This window comes from Coffea arabica, chromosome 5e (assembly GCF_036785885.1).
Source record: "Coffea arabica cultivar ET-39 chromosome 5e, Coffea Arabica ET-39 HiFi, whole genome shotgun sequence".
Lineage (NCBI taxonomy): Eukaryota > Viridiplantae > Streptophyta > Magnoliopsida > Gentianales > Rubiaceae > Coffea > Coffea arabica.
This window is the reverse complement of record NC_092318.1, coordinates 38,073,601-38,082,641: the sequence shown is the minus strand read 5'-3', so window position 1 is coordinate 38,082,641 and position 9,041 is coordinate 38,073,601. Positions and strand designations below refer to the sequence as shown.

The following is a 9,041-nucleotide window of genomic DNA, read 5'->3' as shown; positions in this document are numbered from 1 at the left end:
AAATTCATCAGGTTTTGTTCTAGAACAGGAGGCCTTCTTTTTGTTTGGAGTTTCTTTTGATTGATCTAGTTGTAGAAGTATATCTTTGAGTTATTTGATAAATTCTTGTTTGTTAGTGATTGATGCCAGTTTGGCTGCTGAGATAGACTTCTGCTGCAAAAACTGGCTTGTTTGACTGTCTCCAGATTTTATTGAGCGAGGATTCCTCTGAAACCATGCCTGGATGTTTGCTGGTTGAATGAAATTTTTATTGAATATTGGCCACCATTTTGAATATCCTTGTCGGACTAATAATGGTGGGAACTGTTTTTGCTGTATGTATTCATATTTTCACTGGTAGACCCATGCTACCGAGAATATGAAAAAGAAGTGCAGGCTGATTGGTATATAGTTGTTTGGGGGTTCAAATCTTTCTTTGAATAGTTTGTAGCTTTGTTTGATATCTGGAGGAAGAATTTTCAGATTAGATCCAAGTGCTTTCCACCACGCTACCAACCATGCTGGAAAATCATATTTGTTTGTTTTCAAAAAATAAAAAAGATAAGAATGTTGGTTCAATTCATTTTGGAAGGTGAAGGCATAGAACCAGGCTGCCTTATAATCCCAATAAGTATATCCTGGGGGATTAAAGGAAGTAGTAAAAGGTTTGGATTTGCTTAGGTTTGTTCCCCATTCTGATGGCTTGATAACCTTTTAAATTTGGGCACTGGAATGAGTATTGATGTATTTCCCGGTAGAGTTTTCATTTTTGTCTTTCATCTCTATTTTGTGGGGTTTAAGGACCAGAGATTTTGAATCCATGAGAATGAGTTTGTAATATTCAAGTGTTTTGATAAGAGTTTGAGGTATGAAATTGTAAGTATCTGGAAGAATAGTTCGGGCCAGTATGTTTGGGTCATCATGCCAATAATCAAGTTCAATTTGGACTACAGGAAGTAGGTACTTGATTTGACATATGGGCAAGAGGTTTTATTTGGTTTTGGTTTGAAGTTAGCTAGGGTTTTGGGTTCTTGAATTGTGAGTGTTTTGGGCTTGATGTTTTGGGTTAAGGCTATTTTGAGGTGACTTGGTGCATCCCAAATAGGATACCCTGTTGATTCAGGCTGATATCCTAGTGATTCAATCCATTGTTTGAGACGTTCAAAGTATACTTGTTTTTCATCATCCTCTTCGGCTATATCAACCCATGTTTTAGGAGAAACTATGAATATGGGTTGAGAAGAAGAGAGGATTTGGAATCTGTTTGGAGACAAGTTTGAAGAAGATTTTTTCTCTGTTTGAGATGAACTAGAAAAACTCAAGAAGTTTTGTTTGGTTGTTTGGGAAGAGGGTTCTGATTTGTCTGGGGATTTTTCCTGCTGTTTCTTTTTCCTGGGTATCTTATCTTCCCTGCAAGAATTCACGAGTTAGATAATCAGGAATAGAATTTGAAGATCCTTTAATATATTCAATATCAAAATCAAAGATTGATAAAATTGCTTGCCACCTTGCAAAGATTTGTTTAGAGGCAAGGTTTTTGACATCTTTTTGTAAAACATCTTTAGCTGACTTACAATCAACCCGAAGTAAAAACTTTTGGTTTAGCAGTTCAATTTGAAATTTTGTAATACATAAAACTATTGCTAAGATTTTTTTTTTTGATAGTAGAATAGTTTTGTTGAGAATTGTTCCAGCGTTTGGAAGCAAAAGCAATTATCTGTTCTTTATTATTTTTTGTTTGTTTAAGAATACCACCATATCCTAGATCAGAAGCATCTGTTTCCACAATTTTTGGAATTGTTGGATCTGGAAGAACTAAGCAAGGAATGGCTTTGACTTGGGTTTTCATTTTTCTGAATGTTTCTGTATGGATATCCGTCCATAAAGGCGGAGTGATTTTTAGTCTATCGTATAGAGGTTTGGCTATGTTGCTAAGATTTGGAATGAAATCTGAGACATAGTTTAAACAACCCAGGAATCTTTAGAGTTGTTGTTTGTCAAGAATTTGGTTAGGAAATGTATCGACAAACTAGATTGACCTATTGATGGGGGTAATAGTTCCTTGGTAGATGTGATGTCCAAGGAACCGAATTTTCATTTGAAAAAGGCTGATTTTCTTTTGGGATACAACCAAACCATTTTTCTGAATAACGTGAAGGAAAGTGTTTAGATGTTTGAAGTGTTGTTCAATATTTTCTGAGAATACTAGAACATCATCAATATAGACGATAATGAATGAGAAGTAAGGACTGAATATCTCATTCATAATCCTTTGGAATTTTGAGAGTGCATTTTTGAGACCAAATGGCATCACGTTCCATTCATAATGCCCGAATGGTACTGTGAATGCTGTCTTGTATCTGTCTATAGTATGAATTTGTATCTACCAAAATCCAGACTTCATATCAAATTTTGAGAATATTTTGGCAGAATAGAGCCTTTGAAGCAGATCCTTCTTGTTTGGTATAGGATATCTAATCCACCGGAGAGCTTTATTCAGGGTTTTGTAATTGATTACCAGTTTTGGAACTCTTCTCTCGATTTTTGATTGTTTGTTGATGTAGAATGCTGGACAGCTCCATGGAGATTGATTGGGACTAATGATTCCTTTGGTCAGAAGGTCATTAATCTCCTTTTGGCAATGTTGAAGCAATTCTTGATTCATTTGTATAGGCCTTCTTTTGTTGGAATATTCTTTTCCTCAAAATCAGGTTGATAAGGAAGGCGGACAGTGTGTTGTTTACTTGTCCAAAATGCATTTGGAACCTCTGCACAAACCATTCCTTGGATTTTTGTTTGCAGATTCTAGATTCTTTGTTGAATTTCTGGTCTCTTAAGTTACTCATCTATCCTTTTGTAGGCAATTTCTTCTTTCAAGAAATTGATTTGACTATATTTTAGGAATAGATAATTTAGTGTTTTTTGAACTGTTTTTCTAGAGAATGGTAGAAGAGCATCTTGACCACATTTTTAGGGTATAATCCCATCATCAGTGGTCAAGTAGGGAATAAGTTTGGTTACAAAAGTTGTTCCAAGAATAACATTATTGGTTAGGTCTTTTGCTAAGAGGAAGGTTTCTTTAATGGATACAGATGAAAATTGGACTTGAATGTTTGAGAGTTTGAATTGAAGCAAATTGCGCGAAATGTCACTAAACTATTGCGAAGTGCCTGTTCTGATCACTAAACTTTTTTATTAGCAACAAATGTCACTGAACTAGTAAATCTGTACCATTTTAGTCATTCAGTGTATTTATGCCGTTAGGAGAGACGAAAAGTCACTTTTTGAGGGGCAATTTCGTCCACACAGCTGTTAAAAAATTTATACCCTCGTTCTTCTTTACCCACAGCCACCCTATCACCTACATTGCTACCCACCACCATCACTTCCACCTCCACTCTCTTTCCTCTCCCTTTTTCTTTCTTCTTCCTTATCCTCCCTCTTCCTTCCTTCCCATCCTCTCTCTTCCCCTCCCCCCTACCTTCTCTTTTCTCCTCTTCTACTGGAACCCCCCTTCCCTCCCATTTTTGATCCTGACCAGAGCTCCATCTACAACCTTCAATCCAAGCTCATCGGAGAACAACAACAAACGGCAGAGACCTTGCACCCTCATTCTTCAAGATTTGAGCAAATGCTTCTGGAATGGGCGGAGAACTCTCACTAAACTTCATAATTTAGATCATAGAATGGAACAAAGAAAACTCTTCAAGTTTTCCCCTTCAAAGAGAGAGAAAGGAATTCAAGTTTGCCCCCTATCACAAACCAATATAGACAAAGTTTCTTGACTTACAATACTCCAAATTTGGTGTCTTTCTCAACTTGCAAATCATAAACTGGGACATGGGTAGGATGCGCCTGGATTGTCAGCTTCAAACTCTCCTCTCAGATTTCTGGTGTCTGATGAGGAAGAGAAGATATGAGGTCCAAAGTCCAATTCTCAACCCCACAGGCCTTCACACTATCAATAGCCTTATAAATCTCTTTCACACCATGAGCTCTCCCACAAGCTTTCAACAGACCATCTTGAAAAGCCTGCACTCCTAAGGACACTCTATTTACCCCCAACTCCATCAACTCCTTCAATTTCTCCCTATCAAACGTGCCAGGGTCCATTTCCATTGACATCGCAGCTTCCAAAGACACTCCGATTTGAAACTCAAAGTTTCAAGCACCAAAGAAACCAAAGAAGGTGTCCCACCACCAAAAAATACCATTTCAAGAGATGGGTTGGGGTTTGAATTCAATGAGGTGGCTTTAATTTCTCTGCAAAGAGTTTGAATGTAGTTTAAAATTCGTGGGTCCTCCTGTGTTGCAGAGGAGGATCCAAGAGCGATAATTGGGAAGTCACAGTAGTGGCATCGTTTTCTACAGAATGGGAGGTGAATGTAGGCTGACTTAGGCGGCAGCTTGTGCAGCGGTGTATTGGTGGACATGGTTGTGTCATTTTGTCGAACAGTTTGTGGGGCTTGAGACGATGTGTTTGTGATAGATTTTAAGAGTCTTAGAGGTATGATTTTGGTGGGAAAGGTTGTTGACAAGGGAGTGAAGGATAATTTTAACATGGTAGCCGTCGGACTTGAGTGCTAACGAAACTACCTTTTTGTGCAATTGGCACCAATTACTAACAAGTGCGGCCCCTGCGGCAATTAAGGACACCAGCACCAGAAGTCATTGATGCGACCATGGAAGACGACTTGGCACCTAAACTTGAAGCACTGGCATAGCTGGCCGAGGCCCTTGCTCCAGATGGAGTAAAATAGGCACCATTAAGCATCAGGTCGCCCTCTGATCTCCAGTTCCAATTCTTCCACTGGTATTCAGCAGTTTCAACCCTCTTTGTTACCTGTCAAAACCAGTCCATTTACATAAACAGGGATCAGTTCAATGAGGTCATGGTTGATAAAAAGTCATCACTGGGTAGATGCTGAATGCTAGTAACTGTATATTACCTCCTTTGCAAAAGGATTAAGCGGGGCAAGGTAACGATTTCGGATCTTGACGGTGCTGCCATTTAGATCGGTCATCTCCTTTATGTCTTTGCCAGACACGGAACCATTGACTATGTAAAAGCTTCAAGGAAAAGATTGTGTGGACTAAATTGCCCCTCAAAAAGTGACTTTCCGTCTATCCTAATGGCATAAATACACGGAATGACTAAAACGGTACAGATTTACTAGTTTAGTGATATTTTTGGCTAATAAAAAAATGTAGTGATCAGAATCGGCACCTCACAATAATTTAGTGACATTTCGCACAATTTGCTCTTTGAATTGAATGTTTAATTGGGAACCATTAGCTCCTCTAAGGCTTTCTTTTGTTTTTTTAAAAAATCTTGTTGGAATAATTCCTTCTTGAATACAGCTAAGATCAGCTCCTGTATCAAATAAAGCTTTTGTTTCTGCAATATAATTGTTATTAATAACTAATCTTATAAGAACAAAATATTTTTTGTAAAATATTATATTTGACTGAGAAGGATTCTCAATGATATCGTCATCAGTGGTTGATTGGGCTGTTTTTGAATTGTTTTAGCTTGTCTTTTGAGAGAAGCAATTTCTGTTTAAAGATTTTTAACAGTTATCGGTTTGACATTAGGTTGAGTTTTAGTTAAGACATTTATTGTAGAATATCCTATGTTTAAGGAGTTTCCTATGTCTTTTCTTGCATCAAGATTAGTAATATTATTCGAATTATTCATTGGTTGGCTTGATACTAAAATGTTAGATCCTTGGTTTGGTAAATCTACTGGGTTTGATAAATCTGTGGTTTCTGGCTTAGTTTGAATCTGATCTACAAGATCTGGTGTAAAATATTGAGTTTTTATAATTTTTGGCATAGAAGATGCAGGTTTTGAAATATTTTGGACTGGATTTTTTAGTCTGGTGCGGACACCTGAGATGTTTGAGACTCATACCAATCAAATAAATGAATATGTTGTTTTATTTTTCTTAAAAAGTCATAAGAGTTTTCTTGTATATTTTTTCAGATTTCTCCCTGATATTTGTCAAAAAATTATTTTCTTTTAAAATGATTGTGGTTTGCAAAGAATTCCGATCTAAGGCATTGTTTGTCAATCTAAAATTTAGAAGGTTTGTTTTCTAGTTTTTCTTGAATAAGGATTGATTGCTCAATTCGAGCAATTCTGGTTTGAAGATCATCTAATGGTTTGTTGTTTAAAGAAGTTTTGAGAAGACTAAAGTTTGTTTTGTAAGAAGCCATAAGCAAAGATAAATAAATATCAAAATAAAACGAATTAAACTTGTGAAATAACAATAATCCTCTTTCCTTTGGCACAGAATCCTTCGGAATCCGTGGAGGATATCCATTTTTCTAAACTGATTATAGCAGAGATAGTGAGGAAATTACAAGAAAAGATCTAATCTTTTAAGAAAGATTAACCATACATGACGATCATTTTTCCATCATAATAAAGATAGTAATAAGGCTACAAGAATAGATCTAACCTTTTGAGAAACATTAACTATGCATGACGACTATATTTTCAAACAAAATCATAATATTAATAGTAAAAATTCATGAAATTGATCCTTTGACATTATAGCAGAGATAGTGAGAAAATTACAAGAAAATATCTAATCTTTTAATAAAGATTAACTATACATGACGACCATTTTTCCATCATAATAAAGATAGTAATAAGGCTACAAGAATAGATCTAACCTTTTGAGAAACATTAACTATGCATGACGACTATATTTTCAAACAAAATCATAATATTAATAGTAAAAATTCATGAAATCGGATCTGATCCTTTGACACTTTACCGTCCTGGATCTTGGACCACAAGAACCGTAACATCCCTACAGGACTGCCAAATCTCATGACTTTGCCTGGACCGGAGGTTAGCAATTACAGGCTCCATATCCCTTGGACAGATCCAAAGTTATAAAATCAATACTATCACTACTATAATAAGTTTGAATACATTAGATAATAATCACGAAATTGACCAGTCTCATCAGAAAGATCTAAACTTGTAGATCTACACTAGCAACATCATCAATAAAGAAAGATGGTAATCACGAAATTAAGCAATCTCATCAGACAGATCTAAAATTGTAGATCTAAAGTTGAGATATCCACATTTATAACAAACAATTTTTCTTTTAATAAACTTTCTCTTTCTTTCTGGTCTTTCTAGTTTATCTTCTTTAGGTCTTTTATATTTTAATTTTTTATATTTTTTAATTTTCTTTTTGTATGCTGATGGTGATTTAATTCTTTTGATTCCAAATGCATCACAAAATGATCCTACTTTCTTGGTTTTAGAACCATATTTTATTTGTAATCTTAATTCTGAACATAACATTAATCCTTCTTTTTTGACAAATGCAAATAGTTGTCCGAAAGTAATGTTTTCAAATGAAATTACATCTGTTCCCATTTCTTTTTGTAAACTATCCATTATTCTTTGTGAAAATAGACTTAGTAATCCTGTTATGAATCTTTCTTTCCAAAATGAAGCATTACAATCTGGTCTTCTTAATACATTTGTTAAAAACATATCTTTATACCATCTAAAGTCTGATAATGTAGGACATCTTAAATTTGTTAAAAATGTTTTATTAGAATTCAATTCTTCTTTTGGATTTCCTATGAAATACATTACTATTGTTACTATTAGAAATTCTGCAGCATCTGATTTAATACTTTGAGGTGATGGCTATCTTTCTTTACTTATTATAATGTTGCTAGTATAGGTCTACAAGTTATATCTGTCTGATGAGATTGCTTAATTTCGTGATTACCATCTTTCTTTATTTATGATGTTGTTAGTGTAGATCTACAAGTTTAGATTTTTCTGATGAGACTGGTCAATTTCGTGATTACTATCTAATGTATTCAAACTTATTATAGTAGTGATAGTATTGATTTTATAACTTTGGATCTGTCCAAGGGATATGGAGCCTGTAATTGCTACCCAGGCAATATAAACTTGTAATAAGCATAAATATTTGGACTTACAATGAAATTGAGTAGACAACGGAAGCTTTGAGCAAAATAAACCCTTGATTCTTTTATTGAATAATCTTGACAATAGCTAGAGTACAGGAGTTGTTTGAAGTAGGTAAGAGTAGGTTTGAAGTAAGTGAGAGTAGGTAAGAGGTTTGCATTTGTAAGATGTAAACTGAAATTTTTCTCTGATCTATTCGCCGATACCTTCATTCTGCAATCTTCCTTCAATTTATAGAGGCTCGGGACTTCTTCATTTGAATTTCATTTCTTCTTCATTTGGCAGTCCTGTAGCGATGTTACGGTTCTTGTGGTCCAAGATCCAGGACGGTAAAGTGTCAAAGGATCAGATCCGATTTCATGAATTTTTACTATTAATATTATGATTTTGTTTGAAAATATAGTCGTCATGCATAGTTAATGTTTCTCAAAAGGTTAGATCTATTCTTGTAGCCTTATCACTATCTTATTATGATGAAAATATGGTCGTCATGTATAGTTAATCTTTCCCAAAATGTTAGATCTTTTCTTGTAGTGTCCTCACTATTTTTGTTATAATTGATTTAGAAAAATGGTTATCCTTCATAGATTCTGAAGGATTCTGTGCCAAAGGGAAGAGGAATATAAAATTCATTTATTTATTCAAACTTATTTGTTTAATTGCTCATGGCTTCCTTTTTTAGAATTAATTCTACCTCTTCTAGTTCTTCTTCAAATACCAAACTAAAAAAAGAAATTCATATAGCAGACATCAATCAAGACATGGACAATTGAAAAATTTTCAAATATACCCAAATTGATAAAGGGATAGAAAGTTGATATTTTCTACTTTACACTATACAATCAAAATAGTAGAACAAACTATAGCCTTAGATGCTTATCATGAAAAAATCAAACTACTTTCCAAAAGAACAATAGAAAAACATAAACAAAAATATAATTATATTCATTTTGGATTAGTACAAATTTCAGCCAAACCTTTGACAAGAGAAGGATTAGACACACCCCTACTCTTTTGTCTTAGAGATAGTAGATTCTTAGAATTCAATAATTCTCTCATAAGAATGGCAGAAATTAGTCTTTGTGGA

General features: G+C 34.6%; 1 pseudogene; it reads right to left on the bottom strand.

The window, feature by feature from the left end:
* Positions 1 to 3,548: 3,548 nt before the first annotated feature.
* On the bottom strand, positions 3,549 to 4,541 carry LOC113687299 (uncharacterized; annotated as a pseudogene).
* Positions 4,542 to 9,041: the final 4,500 nt, after the last annotated feature.